Here is a 21857-nt window from a genome sequence, read left to right as displayed (position 1 = left end):
CACTAGAATCTACATCAATTTAGGTAAATATGTAAATACATACACACTGCATTTTACACATCTATGTGTTTATATATTGACCACTTCTAGGGCCAAATTTGCCAGACAACTTCATTTGCATCAGACTGGTGTGCTAACATTGACCCACTCCCCATTCATGAAGTGGGATTTTAGGCCCTGAGTTCAAGTCACAGAACTGCCAAAACTTAAGTAATCCTGGTGGAAGAAGCCAAATATCCCATTTGTTTTCCTTATCAGTGAAAGTCCTGGGTCTCAGGAATGAGGTATAGTACATTGGCAAATCTATGTCCTATTTAATAAGATGTAAAAAGGGTTATGTGTGTAATCATACTCACTAAAATACATAAGAAATAAATAAAACACAAAATAAAATGAATAACCAAACTAACTGCAATATGCTGTAAACCTGTGTATGTAAATACGAATCCTGTATTTAAAATGCATAAGAATATTAGTTTTGCAAGAGCTAGGACTTCAGGCCCTGGGAACAGGCCTGACTTTCTTGTCTTCCAGCACGGTGAGCTTCCCCTTCTCCCACAGTGCTTTAGATGTACCTAGGCCCTGAGTTCAAATCCCAGGACTGGCAGAAAAAATGGCATGAATTCTAAGCCAAGCAGCCTCATAATTTTTAAAATATTTTGAATGTGTTTATTATAATTTTTATTCATTTTTATTTTGTCAAGCACACAACTTGAACTCACGGCATGGCAACTGCCTCAGCTTTGATCACTCCAGGCTTGGGTGCAGCCACTGGACCCACAGCCAAACCTGGGTACCTGGGGCGCAAATGCTGACAGGAATAATAAATAAATAAAACAACACAGAAACGAAGAAAAACCTGCAACTTGCAGATGGCTGCCGGTTTTACATTTGTTTTCTTTGCAAGGTGAACTTCCTGGGTCTGAATGACATGGCTGAAAAGTGTTGGAAACCTGGCATTGCTGAAGGCTGGAGGGCTACCAGGGAAGCCATAGGCCAACACGGCAACATAGGCCCTGGGTTCAAAGCCTGGTCCTGACCCCTACAAATGGTGGGAGGTCATAATAGTCTCATTCCTATTCATAGGAATACTGATAGAAGGTTAAGAATGTCAAGGTTGAATAAGTTGTTCCTGAATGGTACTACAATAAAATTAGAGTGATTTTAGCAGGCCAATGGATTTTATAGAATATTTTTGACACATCAAAACAATACTATTAATTACATGGACGCAATAGTTTCGGGACAGTGGTTGATTTAATTAACAATTCATTAAGGATGACAACAATAATATAAATTACATGGAGGCATTAAAAATACCCAAATATTGGTAGGAATGTAGCCTATTTAAATGAATAATGTATAGACATCTCTGGTACTCTATAAAGATCTATATTTATTTGTGTACTACCATCTTCATGTCCATCTGTTCTTATTTTCTCAACCTCTGGGTCTCGATCTCAGGTGCTGGAAATTGCTTGTTAGCTCAATATGCCCCAGGCTGGCATACTGACACTCACCAATTCATGAATTGGGCCTTGTAGGTTGTGAGTTCAGATGCCAGCACTCACAAAAATTGATTAATGTAGTAAGAAGCCCATGGTGACACAGGTTTTCCTTTGCTGTGAATGTCCTGGATGTCAGGTGTGAAGTTTAATACATAGGCAAATCTATCCTATGTAATAAACATAATAAATAGTCCATGTGTAAGAAGTCAATAAAATAAATGGTAAATAAATGAATAAAACAAAAAAAATGAATAGCTACACTAAGCACAATATGGAGTCAATATATGCGGCTCGATCTCAGGGCCTGGGAACAACCTGGCAGCTGAATTGGCTAGAGGCTGCTGTTTAGGCAGCCACCCATAAATGAATTGAGCCTTCTAGGTCCTGAGTTCAGATCCCAGCACTGCCAAAAATGTAATCATGGAATGGGAAGCCGAGCGTGACACATGATTTTCTTTTCTTTGAAAGTGCTCAATGTCAGGTAGGATGTATAATTCTGATGCAAATCAATATGCTATGTAAATAGAATGTCACAAAGGTAAAAAAATGTCATAGGTGGAAGAATTGTCACTACAATAAATGATAAACAGATTGAATTAGTAATGAATCATTCTAGGATAAAATTAGATGCAGTAATTATAGGATGTGGATTAAGTTTAATTAATATGTTATTAAGTATTAACAGAATAAAAGTTGCATGGAGACATAAATACCTAATAATTGGTATTTAATTTAATAATTTAATTTAATAAATTTAATAATATTTAATAATATATAGACATAATTTAATAATATATAGACATCTGTGTCATTCTATAAAGTATATGCATGGATGTATGTACCTATGTGATAAACAATAACAGGATACTGAGTATTCATTAATGCTTTATTAAATATTAGCTGGGACAAATCATTAAATGGAGATATACTTTAATACCTAATAATCAGTAATAATATTATCTATAATGTAATAATACAGAAATCTCTCTTTTGACTATATAATTTTTATATACAACAATCTATCTATTTATACCTCCTTTACTCCTGGGGCTCAGTGATGGAGTTCTCCCCTAGTAAGCAAAAAGCCCTGGTTCGATTCCTCAGTGCCACATAAGCAGAAAACCTGGAAGTTCTGCTGTCTTTCAATCAATTGTGTGCTAGCCTTGAGCACAAATGCTTAGGGACAGTGTCCATGCCCTTACTCAAGCCCCAGCACTGCCACCAAAAAATGGTAGAATGTTCTAACTGCAATTATAGAAGGACAGGACTTCAAATATCACATCACAGAACAAGCTAGGAGTTGGCAATGACAGTTGCCACCTAACCTGACTCAGGCAGATGTAAACAGCTGCAACCCAGCTCCACAGAACCAGATGCTGCTGGCTTACCCCCACCATGCTGGCTGCTTGGGAGCTTTAAAACCAAACCTTGGTAGGTAGTATGTGACACTCTTGGAGATGTAGCTCTAAGTAGTAGAGCCTTAGCTTTGAGCAAATGTTATTAGAACAGTATCCCCATGCATTGAGTTCAAGCCCTAAGGGTAGCCCCACCCAAAAAAAAATCCCCTCTAAACCATTAGAAGTGAATTTGTGTGATTTGTGAAATGTTCAATGTTCCTCAAAGAATGGTGATACTGATGAAAGCAACCTAATTCTAATGACAGCTTGTGGAATAGTGCTATGTGCTGAGTCATTTATAGGGTGCTCTGTGCTGAGTCTGGCACAGGGTGTTGTGTGCTGTGTGCTTCACAGGGTGCAGTGTGCTGAGTCCTGCATTGGATGCTGGGTGCTGAGTCTTCACAGGATGGTTTGTGCTGAGTCCTTCAAAGAGTGCCATCTGCTGTGTCATTCACAGAGTGCATTCTTTCATATGGTCCTTGTAAGAGCTACACAACTGAGATCCTTATACAGACAAGAACACTGAGATACAGATATGTCCCCATGGCAGGGACAAAATTATGTGTTACTGAAGAGTGGGTGAGTTGTCTACTGCAGACAATTGTTTTGTTTTGATTTTTCTCAATCATGAACCTTGTACTCGCGACATAGGCATTGACTTTACCTCTTGGGCACATGGCTATTACTCCACCATGTGGAGCCAAGGACCCCCTTGCAGTAGAGTGCCACAGCCTAGTGGTCTATAGCTGAGGTCTGTCAGCCTGCCTTCTCAGGAAGCTGAGATCTGAGGATCTGGCTTCCAAACTATGCCAGACACAAAAGGTCCCATTTTACTATTATCTCCAATTCACCACTAAGAAACCTGAAGTGGAAGCTCGATGCTTGTCACTCATGCTTGTCATCCTAGCACCTCAGGACGATGAGATCTGAGGAGCTTCCCTGGGCAGGAAAGTCTTTGAGACACATAGCTCCAATAAACCATGAGAAAACCTGAAATGGTGCTTTGGCTCAAGTGGTAGAGCACAAGACTTGAGGGACAGCACCAGGCCCAGACTTCAACTCCTACAAGAAACAGCAACAAAAAAGAAACAAAATAACAAACCTGAAATAGAGGGCTGGGAATATGCCTTAGGGGTAGAGTGCTTTGCATCTATGAAACTCTGGACTTGATTTCTCAGGAACACATCATTAGAAAAAGGCCTAAACTGGCTCTGTGGCTCAAGTGGGAGAGGGCTATTCTTGTAAAAGAGAAATTAGGTACAGTGCTCAGGTCCCGAGTTCAAGCTCCAGGACTGGTGTATGTGTGCACATGCACATGTACGCACACACACACCCACACACTCACACACACACACACAGAGACTAGAAGTAAAGCTGTGACACAAAGTGGTAAAGCACTGGGCTCCTGCGCTGAGCTCATGGTCAGCACCCAGGTCCTATGTTCATCCCCAAATCCTTGCCACCCAGAGCTCAACTAGGAGAGGTCAAAGGTTTCAAAACCTAATGTGCTTCAGCAGTCCTAGATGACAGGAAGCATGGTGAGATCAGACATGTGCTTGGATTTCCAAAGCTTCTGGAAACCTAGCAGAGGCATCATAAGCGCATCATCACCCTCAATGAAACATTTCTTGAGGTTAAGTGCTCTAATTGTCTGCCAGAAGGACTCCTGAATTATATTGAGCACTGTATCTGAACACCAGAATATAGTCTCACAAAGGCAGGATAAATGCAGGGAACTTGGCCTGCCACAGGAGGTGGCACAAATGAAGGCTTCCTGTCAAAACAGAGCACTGGGGAGAGAGATAGCTTGGGGTACAAAGAGTCCTTTTTATCCTGACCTTCAGAGCCCATCCACACTCATCCTCACTCATTGGCCCAGATGGAGTTGTTTGTTATACAGCTGTACAGGACTGAGGCCTTTTGTCTGCCTGTCCAGACAATGAGAGAGACTTCTTCCAGCAGGCCTGGGAAGCAGAGAAACCCTGAGGCTGCACTGGGAACTATGAGAGGAGTCCAGGAACATGTACTGTCATGAAAGCAGTTTCTGTGTTATGAAATCATTGTATTGAAAACAAATTTTCTAGCTTGGTGCCTTTCATCATAGCTACTCTGGAGCTTCACCTATGGGAATACATCCAACCATACACAAAGACATGGAAGCAGGTCCTGGGGTTGAACTATGAGCACAGGCATTGTCCCTGTGTTACTTTTGCTCAAGAGTAGTGCATTAACCTGGAGCCACAGCCCCACTTTTGGGTTTTCTGTGATCTCTTAGAAATAACAGTGTCATGGACTTTCCTATGCTGGCTGGATTCAAACTCAGATTCTCTACATCTCAGCCTCCTGAGGAGCAGGATTACAGTCAGAAGCCACTGGCACGTGCCTTTCTTTTCTTCTTCATTTTATAATCTGGACAATCTGACTACTTAACAGCATCATTCCAATGTCTTGAGTTTATAAGTAAACTACCCAATGTTCTTTATAGGTGCTTTCTCTGAGAAGGATTTTCTCTCCTCATCTTCTCTGTATACAGGTTTGAAGCCAAAAGTGAGAAATGAGTGTCACATCGTTTTGACAGCAAATGTCCACAGGACATATCAGTTCAGTCACTTATCATTGAGCTGCAGTGAATTTACTGTCTCAGGATGAGAGGACCAATAGCTGGAGTGATCCTCATACTGTATGCCTATAAAATTATCTAATAATTTTGAGTGTTTTGTGTCTCCAACCTGAAGTATCTAGAACATATGTTTTTTTTTTTTTTGTTTTGTTTTTTTGCTTATGTGGTGCTGAGTAATCGAACCCAGGGCCTCATGCATTCCAAGGCAAGCGCTCTACCACTGAGCCACCTTCCCAGCCCCTCTAGAACACACTTGAAGCATCTTCATGTTTCCTTTTTTCTCTAGTACCTCTCGAGATTTAGACTAAGGGTTTGTGTGGAGCAGATCCTCGGCGAATCCCTGAGGAAAGCCACTTGAAGTCTCCTAAGGAGATCTCTGTTCAAAGCCAGGCTGAGCAGGAAAGTCTGCGAGACTCTTATTTCCAACAAATCACCAGAAAACCAGAAGTGAATCAGTGGCCCAGAGGGTAGAGCTCCAGCTTTGAGAAAGAAAGCCGAGCAGGAGATACAAGCCAGACCAGGCAGGAAAGCCTGGCAGGTGCTTATGTCCAATTAACCCAGATGTCTAGATGTGGATCTGTGGCAGTAGTAGAGTCTCAGCCTTGAGCAAAAAAGGTGAGGAACACATAAGGCCCTGAGTTTAAGTCCTGAGATGGCCATGAAAATATTTCAAAAAGAGAAGGCCAAGTTTATGTATGAGTGTCCTACCTACTTATGTGTGTATATTAACTCCCTGAGTACAAACAGATTGTATGCAATGCTTCTCTTTTTATGTACAGATTTATTTTCCATATAGGCTTGTTGCACATTCTGCATCATTCTCTTCTTTTCAGGCCCATGGCTTTTCTCTTCCAGAGTTCCAGGCCTGTGTCATTATATGATGCACACTTAAGATCTCAGCGGCTTTTATTTACAATTTATTATGAGGCCAAGGCAGGAACAGTCACAAATCAGGCAGGGGAAGAGAAGATCAGGGTTTTTGAAATAACCGTATTTAGAAAATTAAACTTGGGGGATGTAAAATGGCAGCATACTTAGGTAGAAACTATAATTAAGAAAAAGATGATAGGGCTGAGAATGTGGATTAGTGAGAGAGTGCTTTTCCCTGCCATGGAAGAAGCTCTACAGAGGGTTTGATCCCTCTGTAGCACATGCACAGAAAAGCCAGAATTGGTGCTGTGTCTCAAGTTGTAGAGTGCTAGAGACAGTGCCCAGGCCTTGAGTTCAACTCAAGTACAAGTAACTTCTCATCACCAAGGGAAACCCAGGAAGTTCTTTTTTTTATTTATTTTTTATTTTTTAACAAGGGCTGAGAACCGAACCCAGGGCCTTGCGCCCGCGAGGCTGGCGCCTTTCCGCTGGGCTAAACTCCCAGGCCCCCAGGAAGTTCTTGAACAACTGCCCTTTCAGAAGTGGAAGTCAGAGTGTCATTGACTTTCCTGCCCTGGCTGGCTTCACCCTGTGATCCTAAGACTTCAGCCTCCTGAGCTATGGTGATGGGCCTTAGCTACTGTTGCTCTGCTAGGTCAGAACTGTAATGACAATGACAATACAAGTCAACTGCTTATCACAAAGGGCTTGGGGAGCATATTAAGCCTTTCAACAATGGACCTTTCAGAACCCTGTAGGACACAAGTTATAATGCTAGCGTCTGAGCGGCTGGGCATATGGATCTGCTAAACTTGAACCTTGAGTTCTGACTCTAATTCTGGTGTACATCAGCATCAGGGTTAATTTTCCAGAGAATGTTCTCCTAATTAGAAATAGGAAAAGTACTTTCATTAACCCTCAATTTTTCCCATTGTGTGTCTCAAACTGAAGCTTGGGCACTGTTCCTGAGCCCTTCATCTCAAGGTGAACACTCTACCACTTGAGCCACAGCCCTACATGGGGTCTTTTGGTGGGTCATTGGTGATAAGAGTCTAACAGGCTTTCCTTGCCCAGACTGTCTTTGAACTGTGGTCTTCGGATTTCAGCCTCCTGAGAAGATAGGGTTCCAGGTGTGAGCCACTGGCATCTGGCCTATTGTTTTTGCCAGTGTTGGGACTTGAACTTATGGCCTGGTTACTGTCTGTGTGCTTCTTTTTCTCAAGGCTAGTGCTCTACAACTTGAGCACTCCACAGCTTCTGGCTTTTTCTGAGTATGTGACACTCAGGATTCAAACCCTAGCATTCATGCATGTTGAGAAAGCTCTCTACCACTGAGCCGCATTCCCAGTCTCAACTTTACAATATTATCCCTCAACTTGCCTATCCTCAAGGAAAGGCTTCTGAGTATAAATCATCTAAAGAAATTCCTATAGGAATGTGTTAAAGATACACAAGAAAAATCTCATATTTTCGAGAGACTCTAAAATTGTGAAGACTGTGACAAATGCCTCCATTTAATTATGTATCATGTTTCAACACTTAATAAAGTATTAATGACAAATGAGTCAATGTCCTAAATTATTGTGTATAATTCTATAATACATGTGCAAAATGTAATAAATATTATGTGTATAATAATATTAATACAATAAAAAATAAGTAAATGAATAAAATATAGAAATACAAAATCAATAATAAAAAATCATAGTTTGTATTAAACATACACATGTAATATGTAACATATATTACACATGTACATAAATATTATTTTCCATTATAGGGACTTCATTCAGGCCCTGGGAACTCTACCCTGAATTTCTTTTCCTCAAGGACAGTGAATTTCCCCTTCACCTACGATGCAAAAGAGTTACCCGGATGGTGAGATCAAATCCCAGCAGTGGCAGAAATACTAGCCCCAGTTCTAATACAGTGACTTAATTATTTTTAATGGAAGCAGTTATGTTTATTTAGTTCCATACTGAACATTTTAAAAACAGCAGTGTATAATTTTGTATATCTATTCAGACATGCTTCCCTTACCTGCAAAGTGCTTCTCTGAGCTCTAAATTATTTCCTTTTTTGTGCATTTTTTGTTGTAAAAATATTGTATAGAGAGGTTACATTTACATGAGCAAAGTAATGAGTACATTTACTATTGAGCATTGTTGCCTCCTCCTTTGTTTTCCCCTTGCCATCCCTTCCCTCCCACCTCCACAGCTAACCCCCAACCCCAGCTGAGGTCAGTGATTTAAGTTTTTGTTTTTGGCTTGCCACAGGAATTGAACTCAAGTAGTAGAAACTCTGCACCTTCACTCACATTGTTACAGATGTACCAAGATCCTGAGTTCAAATCCTAGGCTAGGAAAAAGACTGGCAGAAATTCCAAACCAGGGGGATTTTTTTCAATTTTGTTAAATAATTAATTAATTTTTTTACTTATTCTTTTCTTTTTTTGCCAACAATGGAGCTTGAACTCAGGTTGTGGCAACTCTACCTCAGCTTTGATTGCCTTAGACTGGGGTGCAGCCTCTCACCCATAGTCAATGCTGGTATCCTAGGCCCAGAGGGCTTGCAGGAAGAAAATAAAAGTTGGACAGCACAAAAAGTGGCAAGCTGCAAAGATCTAGGGCTTTTACATTATTTTTTTCTTTACAGGGTGACCATCCTGAGTCTGAATGACACGGCTGCAAAGTGGAGCTGAACTGCTATTCTTGAAGGCTGGTGGGCCATCAGGGAAACCATAGCCCAACATGTCACCATAGGCCCTGGGTTAAAATCTAAGTCCTCACATCTACCAATGGCAGGATATCACAAGAGATTTGTTCCTATGCATAGGAATACTGATTGAAAGTGTAGTTTGTTCATCATTTGAGTCTAAAAGTGGATGTAATAATCCTAGGATGCTGATTGATTTTAATTGATAGGTTATTAAGCATGAAAAGAATAATATTACTTCAAAAGCAGTATAATAAATACCTTAGAGTTGGTAGGAATGTAGTAGGCATCATTCAGTCAGATTGATGGCTCTGGCACTCTATCAATATGTATTAATTGTTTAGCACCATCTGCCAATCCATGTATCACTGTTTTGGCCAAACCTGGGGCTCCATCGCAGCACCTGGGAACCGCCTCACAGCTTTATTGGCTAGAGGCTGCCATGCTCACCCTTACTCATTCATGAATTGTGCCTGCTAGGCCCTGAGTTTGGATCCCAGCACTGCCAAAAATTTAATCTTGGAGTAAGAAGCCTAGTGTGACACAGGTTTTCCTTTTCTGGGAGAGTCCTGAGTGTCAGGTATGATAGTGAACACATCTACAAATCTAGATGCTATGTGATAGGAAGTAAACAATGTAAGAAACGGTATAGGTGTCCTCAGAGTCAAAAAAATACATGGTAAATAAATGAATAGAACAAGAAATGAAATGAATAACCATACCAAACATGATATTGTCTGACTATATGGAAGTATAAATCCTGTCTTTAAAATGTAAATAAAATGTATATACTGAGATGTTTTGCAGGACTGAGGCTTGAATTCAGGCCTAGGGAACAGGACTGTCTTTTTTGGCTTCAAGTACGGTGTGATTCCCCTAGCCCGACAGTGCTGCCTATTTACCCAGACCTTGAGTTCAAATCGCAGGCCTGGCAAAAAAAATATGGCACAAATTGCAAAACAGGGAGATAAATAATTGTTTGTTAAAATTTTTTAAATTGTTTGATTTTTTAAATTGTTTTAATATTTTAATTTAATTTTTTTTTTTTGTTTTTGGCCATGCACGTGGCTTGAACTCAGATCATGACAACTCTGTCTCAGCTTCCATCACACTAGCCTGGGGAGCCGATCCTGAAATCCTAAGACCCGATGTCTGACAGGAAAACAAAATGAAAATGACACTAAAACAAGCCACGAGCCACCCATGGTAGGCGGTTTCTTGGCTTTGGTTCCTTGCATGGTGACCATCCTAGGTCTGAATGACATGGATGCCACACTCAGGTGACCTGTCATTGCTGAAGGCTGGTGGACTGTCAGGAAAGCCATAGGCCAACCCCGCAACACAGTCCCTGAGTTCAAATCCTGGTCCTGACAACTACCAATGGCAGGAGATCCCAAGAGACTCCTGCTTGTGCATAGAAATTCCGATGGAATGGTATCCAACTTATGATTGAATAGTTCGTGCAGCGGTCTAGACTCAAATTAAATAATCCTAGGATGCTAATTGAACTTAATTAATGGTTAATTAGGCATGAAAAGAATAATATTCCTTCAATGGAGGCATAAAAGCTACCTAAGACTTGGTAGGAATGAAGCAGATGTCATTGAATACTGGATACACAGCTCTGGCACTCTGTACTAATATGTATTTATTGATGTACTACCACCTGCCTATCCATGTATAGCTATTTTGGCCACCCCTGGGGCTCTATCTCAGAGCCTGCCAAAAATTTCCTCCTGGAGTAAGAAGCCAAGTGTGACACCTGTTTTCCTTTTCTGTGAGAGTGCGGGATGTCAGGCATGATAGAGAACATGTCTACAAATCTAAATGCTATGTGATAGGGTGTAAACAATGTAATACATGGTTAGATGTCATCCCAGTCAATAAAATAAACAGTAAATAAATGAATACAACAAAATGTACAATGAATAACCAGACCAAACATGATATAGACTGAACACCTCTCTGGAAGTTCAATCCTATCTTTAAATACATGTAAGGACTATGCTTTCCAGGGTTGGGGCCTGAATTCAGGCCTAGGGAAGAGGCCTGACTTTCTGATCTTCAAGCATAAAGAGCTTCCCCTTGACCCAGAATGCAACAGAGTTACCAGAGCCTGAGTTCAAATCCCAGGCCTTGCAGAAAAAATTGCACATATTCCAAGCCAGGGAGGTTCATTAGCATTTTTCATATTTTTAAAAGTTCACTTAGCCTTTATTTGATACATTTTGATTTTATAACATGAGAGTTTTTCAAAAAGGGGTTTAAACGTTTACATTTCAGCACAGCACATTGGTGTTTCCATTTTGACCATCTGCCATGAAGAGTGAGAATGAAAATGAGTACATCATTCCTCCCTAGAGGGACAGTTGATGTTATTTCTATTTAGAGTTATTTCTATAACTATAAACTCTCTGCAATTGCATCATGTGAGTTTTCCTCAGTGCCTACCACAAAATACACTAGGAGAGTTCTCATACCACAAAAGGTTGGGTTTCTGAATAAAAACTCACTTCTGTAAGGACAGGAGGTACTTGTAAGCATTTTGGGAATAAAGTGAATTGTAAAATGAAAAACTAAAACAATGGGCCTGGGATGTAGCTCAGTAGTGGAGTACTTTCCTAAAGAGCATAAGACCCTGGAAGAAAAGGAAGACAAGTTTCCTAAAGCTCAGAAGGTTAGAATTTTATGGTCTGTATGAAGAAACTTCTTTCTTTCTTTCTTTCTTTTTTTGTCGGTGGTGGGGCTTAAACTCTAGGCTTGGCTGCCCGTTTTCAGCTCTTCAACTCATGGCAAGTGCTCTACAGCTTGAGCCACAGTGCTGTTTCTGGTTTATTGGAGATAAGCCACAGTGCCATTTCCGGTTTATTGGACATAAGAATCTCACTACTTTCCTGCCCAGGCTGGCTTAGAACCACCATCCTCAGAACTCAGCCTCCTGAGTAGCTAGGATTACAGGTGTGAGCCACCGATGCCCAGTGCATGAACAAACTTATTAAAGATTGATTTTGAGGAATGAAACTTGGAATACAATTTTAATATAAATAATTTATAATGCCATGGTTAAGGCACTAATTCAGAAGTATTTATTCATTGGCTGCTTTCTTAGTTTATTTAAAGATATATATATAATATGTATATATATTTAAATATATATGTATTTATATTATTAAAACATAGCTTTGAAGTGTACCTAAAAGCATATGTGTTTATGTAATGTTATACAACTGCACAAGCTTGATTTTTTATTTTCAGTTTGCTGCTACCCTAAATTAGGTGGGATGTGTGTACTGTTGGTTTTTTCTCTGTTTTTGGAGGATTTCTCTCTGCTTTCTTCCCCTACTCCCCTCTCTCCACACTTGAATTCAGTTTGCTCTTTCTTGGCTTGATTGTTCATAGCTGATTTTCTACCACTTCAGCCATACTTGTAGCCTGGCTTTTTGTCAGTTAATTGGGGCTGACAGGAAAACAAAATGAAAACAGCACCGAAAAAAACCGCAATCTGTGGATGGTCAGCGGTTTCTTGCTTTTCCTTCCTTGCATGGTGACCATCCCGGGTCCAAATTACACGGCCGCAACCTGTAGGTCACCTGACAATGCTGAATGCTTTCAGGCTATCAGTGAAGCCATAGGCCAACCTGGACACCTAGGTCCTGAGTTTGAATCCTGGTCATGCCACTTACAAAGGGCTGGGGAGCCTAAGAAACTATTGCCCGTCCATAGGAGCACCAGAGGAATGTGAACAATGTCATGGTTGGATAAGTAGTTCATCAATCAGTCTAGCAGAAAATTAGACCCAATAATCACAGGACACCGACTGATTTTAATTCATAGTTTATTATACACTAAAAGAATACTATTGATTAAATGGAGTCCTCACTAAAGACCTGAGAATCCTTAGGAGCATAGTATATGTCATTGAATACTAAATAGACATTTCTGGCAGTATGTAAATATCTAAATTTATATTTATTAGTATACCATCATCTGCATAGAACATTTTTGCTATTTTGGCCAAACCTGGAACTCGATCCCAGGTCTTGGGATCCACTTGGCACCTACATGAGCTAGATTCTGCCGTGCTGACACTCATCCCTTCATGAATTGGGCCTCCTAGTCCCTCAGTCTCATTGCCAAAAGTTTCTTCCTGGTGTAACATTCCATGTGTGACACCTGTTTTCCTTTTCTGTGCAAGTGCTCGGTGTCAGGTATGATGTACATGTTATGTATGCAACGCTACATGCTATGGAATAGATTGGAACAAATGTAATAAATGTTATAGGTGTACTCACAGTCCATAAAATAAATGCTAAATCAATCAATCAATCAATAATAATAAAATATAATGAATCACTCCAACAAACACTATTGGAAATGAATATAGAGATATAACTCAAATATTTAAAATGTCTATAAATGTTATGTTTTTCAGTACTGGTGCTTGAATTCAGGCCTAGGGAAGAGTTGAGAAGTTCATGCATGATTCACATAGGAAATGATAGGCAAGATCTTAATTAAGAATGCATGAAGTGTGACAATAATAATTACATTCAGGAAATCGAGGCATTGGGAAAGATCCAAGAATCGGTAGTCACATGGAAGATAGGATTCCAACACAGCTCACCACATCTCCTACTCTATACAAACAGGCTTTTACTAGCATATTAATTTCAGCTTATGAATGCATGAATATGGTACTCCACCCCCACCCCGGGGCTAGATCTCAGGTCCTGGGTATGGCCTAGCTCCTTAGTGGCTCACAAGCTGGTGTGCTCATGTGGACCTATTTGGCAGTTGGTTCTGCTAAGCCCTGAGTTCAACTTCCGGCACTGCCAAAAGGTTCATCCATGTGAGATGCCAAACCTTGCAGATGTTTTCCTATATTGTGCAAGTCCTGAGTCACAGCTAGGATCTAGAGAGCATAGGCAACTCTATAGCCATGGGAATAGGTTGTCATCCATGTCAGCACAGATATACCTGTCACCATACTCTATAAAATACACAATACATCCATAAATAAGACTCAAAATTTAAAAAAGATAACCACATTGAATGCAAGATGCATACCACACCTGTATGTAAATAGATATCTTATGTGTAAAAGAGTTGGGCTTGCTATTTTATCCAGTGCTTGGGCTTCAAATCAAGCCCTGGACCAGGCCTGACATTCTAGTCTTCAAGAATGTTGAGCTTCCCCTTCTCCTACAGTGCAATGGTGTTACCCAGACCTGAGTTCAAATCCCAGCTCTAGCAGTATCACAGTGTGAGTTCTTAGCTAGGGTGCTTCATTCATAATTTTTTATTTTTGTTTTTTTCCCAGACCCGGGGCTTGAACTCAAGTCATGGCAACTCTGCCTCAGCTCCGATCATCCTAGGCTGCAGCCTCTGGACCCACAGCCCATCCTCGGACCCTAGGATCTCGGGGCTTGCTGGGAAAAAAAAATGCTAGGGTGAATAAAAGCGGTAGGAAGGTCCACCTAGTGCTTTTACATTTATTGTCCTTTGCATGCTGACAATGCTTGGTCCAAACACAGTGGCCTGCAGAGTGAAGGTGACCTGGGGTGGCAGATAGCCTGTTAGCTATCAGAAGAGCCAGAGGCTGACCCAGCAAAGGAAGCCCTGACGTCGAACCCTGGTCAGCCACCATACATTGAGGGAATGGCAGTGGATCCTGAGATACTCGTTTCTGAACCTAGGAAGAGTCATGGAATTCGATGGATCTCATCTTTGAATGAGTAGTTCCTGCTTGATATGAGTAGGAAATGACAGGCAAGACTCATGGGGTATTGATTATTTTTAATGAAGAGTTGATGAAACATGACCATAATCATTACAGTCATGAAATGAAGGCATTAGGGAAGATCCAAGAATCGTTAGTAACAAGGTAGATTGGATTCCATCACTGGTCGCCATCCTACTCTATACAAATATGTACTTATTTACATACTACCTTCAGATTATGAATGGATGACTATTGTGCTCTCCCATCTCCCCCCTCGCAGGGCTCCATCTCAGGTCCTGGTAACAGCCTAGCTCCTTAGTGGCTCACATGCTGGTGTGCTTACCTGGACCAATTCCCCTATTGGGCCTGCAGTCTCCGAGGTCAGATCCCAGCACTACCAAAAGATGAATCCTGATGTGAGAAGCCAATCATTGCACCTGTTTTTCTGTTCTGTGAAAGTCCTGGGTCTCAGCTAGGATGCAGTATGCTATATAGGCAACTCTATATTCATGGGATCAGTTGCCATCCATGTTAGCACAGTTATAGCTGCCATCATACGCAATGAAATACAAAATGCATCCATGACTAAGACACACAATAAAAAGAATAACAACACTGAATGCATGATACCTTCCACATCTCTATGTAAAGAGAGATCCTATGTGTAAAATAGGTTAGCATATGTTTTTTGCCAGTGCTGGGGCTTCAGTTCAGGCCCTGGGACTAGGCCTGACCTTGTAGTTTCAAGGATGGTGAGCTTCACCTTCCCCCACAGTGCAACAAAGTTACCCAGACCTGAGTTGGAATCTCAGAGGTGGCAGAAAAATGGTGAGAATTCTGAGCCAGGGTGTGTTATTATTATTATTATTATTATTATTATTATTATTATTATTATTATTATTATTATTGCCAAGCATAGGATTTGAACTCAGTTCATGACAACTCTGCCTCAGCTTTGATCACCTCAGTTGGCAGGCTCCCATGGGCACGTAGCCGATCCTAGAATGCTAGGCTCAAAAGCTTTGCAGGAAAAAATGACAGAAAAATGACAGGGAAATATGTCGCAGGATTGATTTTTTATATTTTCTTCTTTTTCACGGTGACCATCCTGGGTCTGAATTACACCGCTGCAAAGGGTATTTCACCTTGCATTGGCGAAGGCTAATGGGCTATCAGGGAAGCCATAGGCCCATGCGGCAATATAGGCCCTGAGCTTAAATCGTGGTCCTAACACCTACCAGTGAGTGAGATCCCAAGATACTTGTTCCTATGCATGGGAATAACAATGAAATTTTAGCAAACTCATGATTGAATGAGAAGTTTCTGCGTGTATTGGTCTAGTCCAAAATTAGACGCAGTGATCCTAGGACGATGATTCATCTTAATGAATGGTTTATTAAGCATGAAAAGTATACTATTCCTTCAATGGTGGCATAAAAAAGACCTAAGAGTTAGTAGGAACGTAGTTGATGCCATTGAATCCTAGGTACATTTCTCTGGCACTCTGTACAAATATATATTTATTGTTGTTCTTCCACCTGTCTATCCATGTATGGTTATTTTGTCCATCCCTGTGGCTCAATCTCAGGGTCTGGATATTCCTTGGCAGCTTCATTGGCTAGAGGTTGCCATGTTGACACACCCATTCAGGGTCTGAATTGGGTCTGCCAGGCCCTGAGTTCAGATCCCAGCACTTCCAACAATTGGATCATGGAGTAAGAAGCTGAGTGTGATACCTGTTTTCCTTTTCTCTGAGAGTCCTGGGTGTCACTCATGATGAAGAACACATCTACAAATCTAGACACTATGTGATGGGTTGTCATCAATATCATAAATGGAATGTGTGTCATCACAGTCAATAAAAAAATCTCATATCTAAAATATACTTGGAACTCAAAACATTAAATCCCCCAACATCAAATCCTCAAAGACACAACCATCAAATGAATAACTGGGCAAAAGACTTAAAGAGAAACTTCTCTGGAGAAGAAAGAAGGATGGCCAATACACAAATGAAGAAATGCTCAACCTCCCCAGCCATAAAGAAATGCAAATCTAAACAACATTGAGATACCACCTCACCCCAGTTAGAATGCCTATAATCAAGAACTCTAATAACAACAGATGCTGGAGGAAATGTGGACAGAATGGAAACTTATTGCATTGTTGGTGGGAGTGTGAACTTGTTCAACCACTTTGGAAAGTAGTCTGGAGAATTCTCAAAAGACTCCACATAGAGCTCTCCTATGACCCAGCAATCCCACTTTTGGGCATTTACCCAAATGTTTACAACAAGACACACTAAAGCTACCAGCATGACTATGTTTATTGCAGCAGTATTTACTATAGCTAAGATATGGAACCAACCCAGATGCCCCTCGTTAGATGAATGGATCAAGAAAATGTGGTATATATACACAATGGAATTCTATACCTCCATCACAAAAAATGACATTGCCCCATTTGTTAGGAAATGGAAATACCTTGAAAAAATTATATTAAATGAAGTAAGCCAGGCCCAAAGAAACATAGGTTCCAGGGTTTCCCTTATTTGCAATTTCGAGTATATGTCTGAGTCAAGCAGAAAAGATCAGATAAGGTGATGTTAAGGAAATGAATCCTAAGATATGTATTGAAATGTTCTTTTTTTCCTTTCATGGGATTGTTTCTAACACATTTATAAGATGATTTCTTTGTTGCTTTGAATGTCTCTGCCCCACAGTATAACCCCTGCTTTCACTGTATTTGATGTCGGTATAATTTGTGGAGAGGAAGAGGAAAAAACAAATCGTTAAAATATGGATAGAGGTGGACCTATTGCAACAATGAGATGTACACGTCGTTATGTTGAAAATGAACTTTACAACGTTGGTGTAGGGTGGCAGGTGAGAGCGTGGAGGATAGGGTGGGGGGTGGAGGGAAGGAAGGGAAGGGATGGGAAGGGGAAACAAAGGAGGAGGCTACAATGCTTGATAAGAAATGTACTCATTATCTTGCCTATGTAATTGTAACCCCTCTGTACTGTATTTTCACAATAAAAAATGGAAAATAAATGAATAAAACAAAAATACAATAAACAACCACAACAAACAGGACATGGACTGAACATCTATACGTAAGTACACATCCTACCTTTACAATGTATATAAATAGAATGTTTCCAGGGCTGGGACTTGAATTCAGGCCTAGGGACCAGGCCTTATTTTCTTGTCTTCAAGCATGGTGAGCTTCCCCTTCATCCACAGTGCTTCAGAGTTACCATGGCCTTAAGTTCAAATTCAAAGGTAGGAGGAATGGCGTAAATTGCAAGCCAGGGAACTATTTTTTTTTTTTTTTTTTTGCCAAGCACGGTCTTGAACTCAGGTAATGGCAACCGTGCCTCAGCTTTCATCACCATAGGCAGGGGTGCAGCCGCTGAAAACACAGCCCATCCTGGGATCCTAGAACTCCAGGCCTTGTGCAGGGGGTTTGGGGAATGCACAGAAAAAAAGTGGCGGGATGGCATTTTTACATTTTCTTCTTTTGCACCGTGGCCATCTGGGTCTGAGTGATCTGGCTCCAAATGATACTTCACCTTGCATTGCTGAAAGCTTGCAGGAGACTGGGGAAGACATAATCCCAAACAATGATTAACCAGGCATCAGTGGCTTTCAGCAGTCCTCCTTGATATTTACAAGGCTGAGACAGGAGGATCAAGGTCAAAGTCCCCCTAGAAAGGAAAGTCCTTGAGACCCTTGTCCAACCTCAATGCCAACAAAGCCAGAAGTAGAGCTGTGTGGCTCCACTGGTAGAGGGCTCATTTTGAGCAAGAAAAGCTCATAGACTGTGCCCAGGTCCTGAGTTCAAGGTCCAGGACTGGCAACAAACAGACATACACAACAATCTGTGCAGCCATCAGGCTAAAGCAGGTCTCCCTCTTGTCCCCAACTGGATTGGACAGAGTTTCCTGGTGAAGGGGCTGCTGTCATCTTGACTCTGTCCATTCTGTCTGCATCACAGGATTCCAGGCACACCCCCATTCTTTCATGGTTCTTTTTGTCCAATGGGATACAAGAATAGTGGCCACGCCCACATTCCATGCTTCCCAGTTACACCTGGATTCCCTCTGTTGGTTGACACCACTACCAGCAGTTGAGGAAGGTAGAGGTGGCTGAGTGGTGAGCAAGAGACTCCAGGTGACTTTGAGGTAGATTAGGAAATGATGTCCTAGTTGGTGAGTGGGAAAAGAGAGGATTTCCTAGAGCCTGGGAACATAGCCAGCCCAACTTTCCTGTCCCAATGCTCAGATGTCTTAAACCATAAGACTCATTGAGAGAACTGTGGGCAAGAAACTGCCACAAGAACACCAGCAGTATCCTCCCGACAGACCTGAAACATTCAGGAAAACAAAGAACACGAAAAAGGGAGGGATCACGAAGACAAACACCACTGGGTAGCCGGATTGAATGGAGAGTCTGGCCAAAGGTGATGCCGACCATGGTCCTCCCCTGCCTTTGGACACAGTCACAGCCACCATGGTCCAGAGTGTCAAGGGTCCCAATCCCACCAAGGATCCACAGAGGTGCTACCTTCATGTGGTGTCAACCCTGGACCACAGAAAAGAAGAAACCAGGCACTCTATGCCACAATCCAATCACTGAAGCTGGGAAAGAGAGACCTGCAGAATCAATGGGAGTAAGTGAGGGGGAAGATAGCCTAGATACATGCAGCACCAAAAATGGAGGTAGAGATCCACAAGGCACCATAAAGTGGTTGGTTTCAGCAGAAAGCAATTTACAATGTGCACTGGCCCAAGTGCAGCAGGCCACTGGTGACAGAGAAAGGGATCACGAAGCTCTCACCAGCTGCCTGTAAGCTACAGAGTGGCCCGTGGCAGAGCTGGAGATAGCGGGTTCTGCAGTCACTGCTCTGCAAAGGAGGAGACCAAAATGTTCTTCGCACAGCTGAATGATGTGACCCTTCAGCTCTAGCAAGAGACCAGAAGGTTCGATGACCTGGAACAAGTGAACACAGAGTTGCAGGAGAAGGTGGAAGTGCTGTGGATTCAGAGGAGCAACATGAAGAAGAGAATATGTAAGTTCCAACAAGCACTGGAAGGACGTGAGGTACTGAAGAGACTACTGGACAACCTGAGCAGGCTGGTGACCACAGCTTATCTGGAGAGAGACACCTTCATGGAGGCCGTGAGCATTGAGAGGTCTGCACGGAAGGAGGAGGCATGGCAGCTGAACCCAATGGGTGAACCAACTGACAGAGGAGAAGGAATGAGGGGCAAGGCATGTGTTGGACCTGGGGAATGAGCTGTGGGAACTGAGAAGGAAGCTGGTAAAGCCACGGCCCCCTCAGGACCATCAGGCCAAGCGGCAGCTGCAAGCCCAGGCCTACAGCAACCAGATGGAGTTGAAAAACCTTGAGGAACAACTTCACATCCAGGTCCAGGAAAACCAGTCTCCATCTTCAAAACGTGGAGCAGCAGGAGCAACTGCAGAGACTGGAGGAGAAATCCTAGGATCGGCAGGAGATCCCTGAGACCCCACGATGTGCATGTGTGCGGGATGGACAAACCGAGGAAAAGCTGGCCCTGCTTTGGAACGCTCTCCACAGGGTGAGCAGTGAGAAGGAGGAGCTCGCCAGCATCCTGGACTCAGAGCAGTAGATGAAGAAACATCTGTGGGAACAGTTGGACTGCTCAGAGGAGAAGATAGAGAAATGGATAGTGGTGGCTGAGAGAGTGAGCCAAGCAGCTGAGGAGCAGCAGGAGCAGTCCCTGGGACAGTGCAGGAGTTCAGAGCTTCCTGTGAGGCACATCGCCTCCAATGAGTGGCTGTGCTCTGAGAAGGAGGCCCTGCAGCAGGACTTAGAGAGGCAGACCCAGCTTCTGGAGCAGCTGAAGCAAGTGAAGGGCTCAACAAACTGGAGGGACCAGGTGGTTTGCCCAGTGGCAGGACACTCTCAAGTGCCTGGAAGCCAGCAGATCACAGGAGGAGTGCCTGCAGGTCCAGCTGAGCTCCTTGGTTTTCCCTGGGGAAGGGGAAGGCATGAGCCCTGGAGAAACAAAAGGTAAGGAGGTGACTCCCTCCCCCCCATGTGACCATCACAGAGGATGGAGATGTTCCCCATACCAAGAGTGACATGGCTCTGAGAGTGCTCTTGGAGGATGAGATCCACAGGGGGAAACTCCTGCCACAAGAATGGCGGGCCAGCTGCAGGCACCCTCTGGCCGACCCAGCAGCTCAGTGCCAGACTAAGCTGGAGCCAGAGACCCTCAACACCATGAACTGCCACCACAGTAGGCATGGGGATGAGAAGCGGAAGACATGGGCATCTAAGAAGAAAATCTGCTTTGTCCATGACCTGCCTGATGAGGTGGACTTCCAGAGTCCAGCAGGTGAGCTCCACCATTGATGCAGCCAGCTGTCGGCACACATGCAAACCATTGAGGAGTCCCTCATGGTGTGTAAAGAGCAGATGTTGGTCCTGAATGAGCTGTGTTGGGAGAAAGCCCAGTGCATGCACTGGCTGTCCCAGGCCAAGATGGAGAAGAGGAGAGTGCTGCGGGAGCTGCTGTCACTCCTCCCAAGGGAAGGCACAGACAGCAGTCTACAGATGCCAGCACAGGCTGAACCCCTCCTCCCCACCACCAACTCTGCTTCAGTCGCCTCAGGACGTGTGGTGGTTGAAATGAGGGAGGAGCAGAAAGGTTTTGAAGAATTGCCACTTGAAGACAGCATGGAACCTGCCAGAGGAGAGTTCAGGGTTCCCAACCCCATAGTGGACTCCCCCAAGGAGAAGGTCCTACCCCAGATGCCCCACATCCAGATGCGCCCACAGCTCCCAGGCTCAGGGGAGGAGTGCTCTCTCACATTCTCCTGTAGACTGATGTGGATGATGAAGAACTCTGTGATATACCGAATCTCAAAAGCCTTGGCAGCCACCAGAAGTAGGTGGCCAAGTGGCTTTCTCTCACGCCTCCATATGCCAGATGACGGGATGGTTAAACTGGGGGTAAGGTAGGGCAGAGGCTG

Source organism: Dipodomys merriami, unplaced genomic scaffold (assembly GCF_024711535.1).
Source record: "Dipodomys merriami isolate MVZ:Mamm:240054 unplaced genomic scaffold, mDipMer1.0.p SCAF_949, whole genome shotgun sequence".
NCBI lineage: Eukaryota > Metazoa > Chordata > Mammalia > Rodentia > Heteromyidae > Dipodomys > Dipodomys merriami.
Note: the sequence above shows the minus strand (reverse complement) of the source record.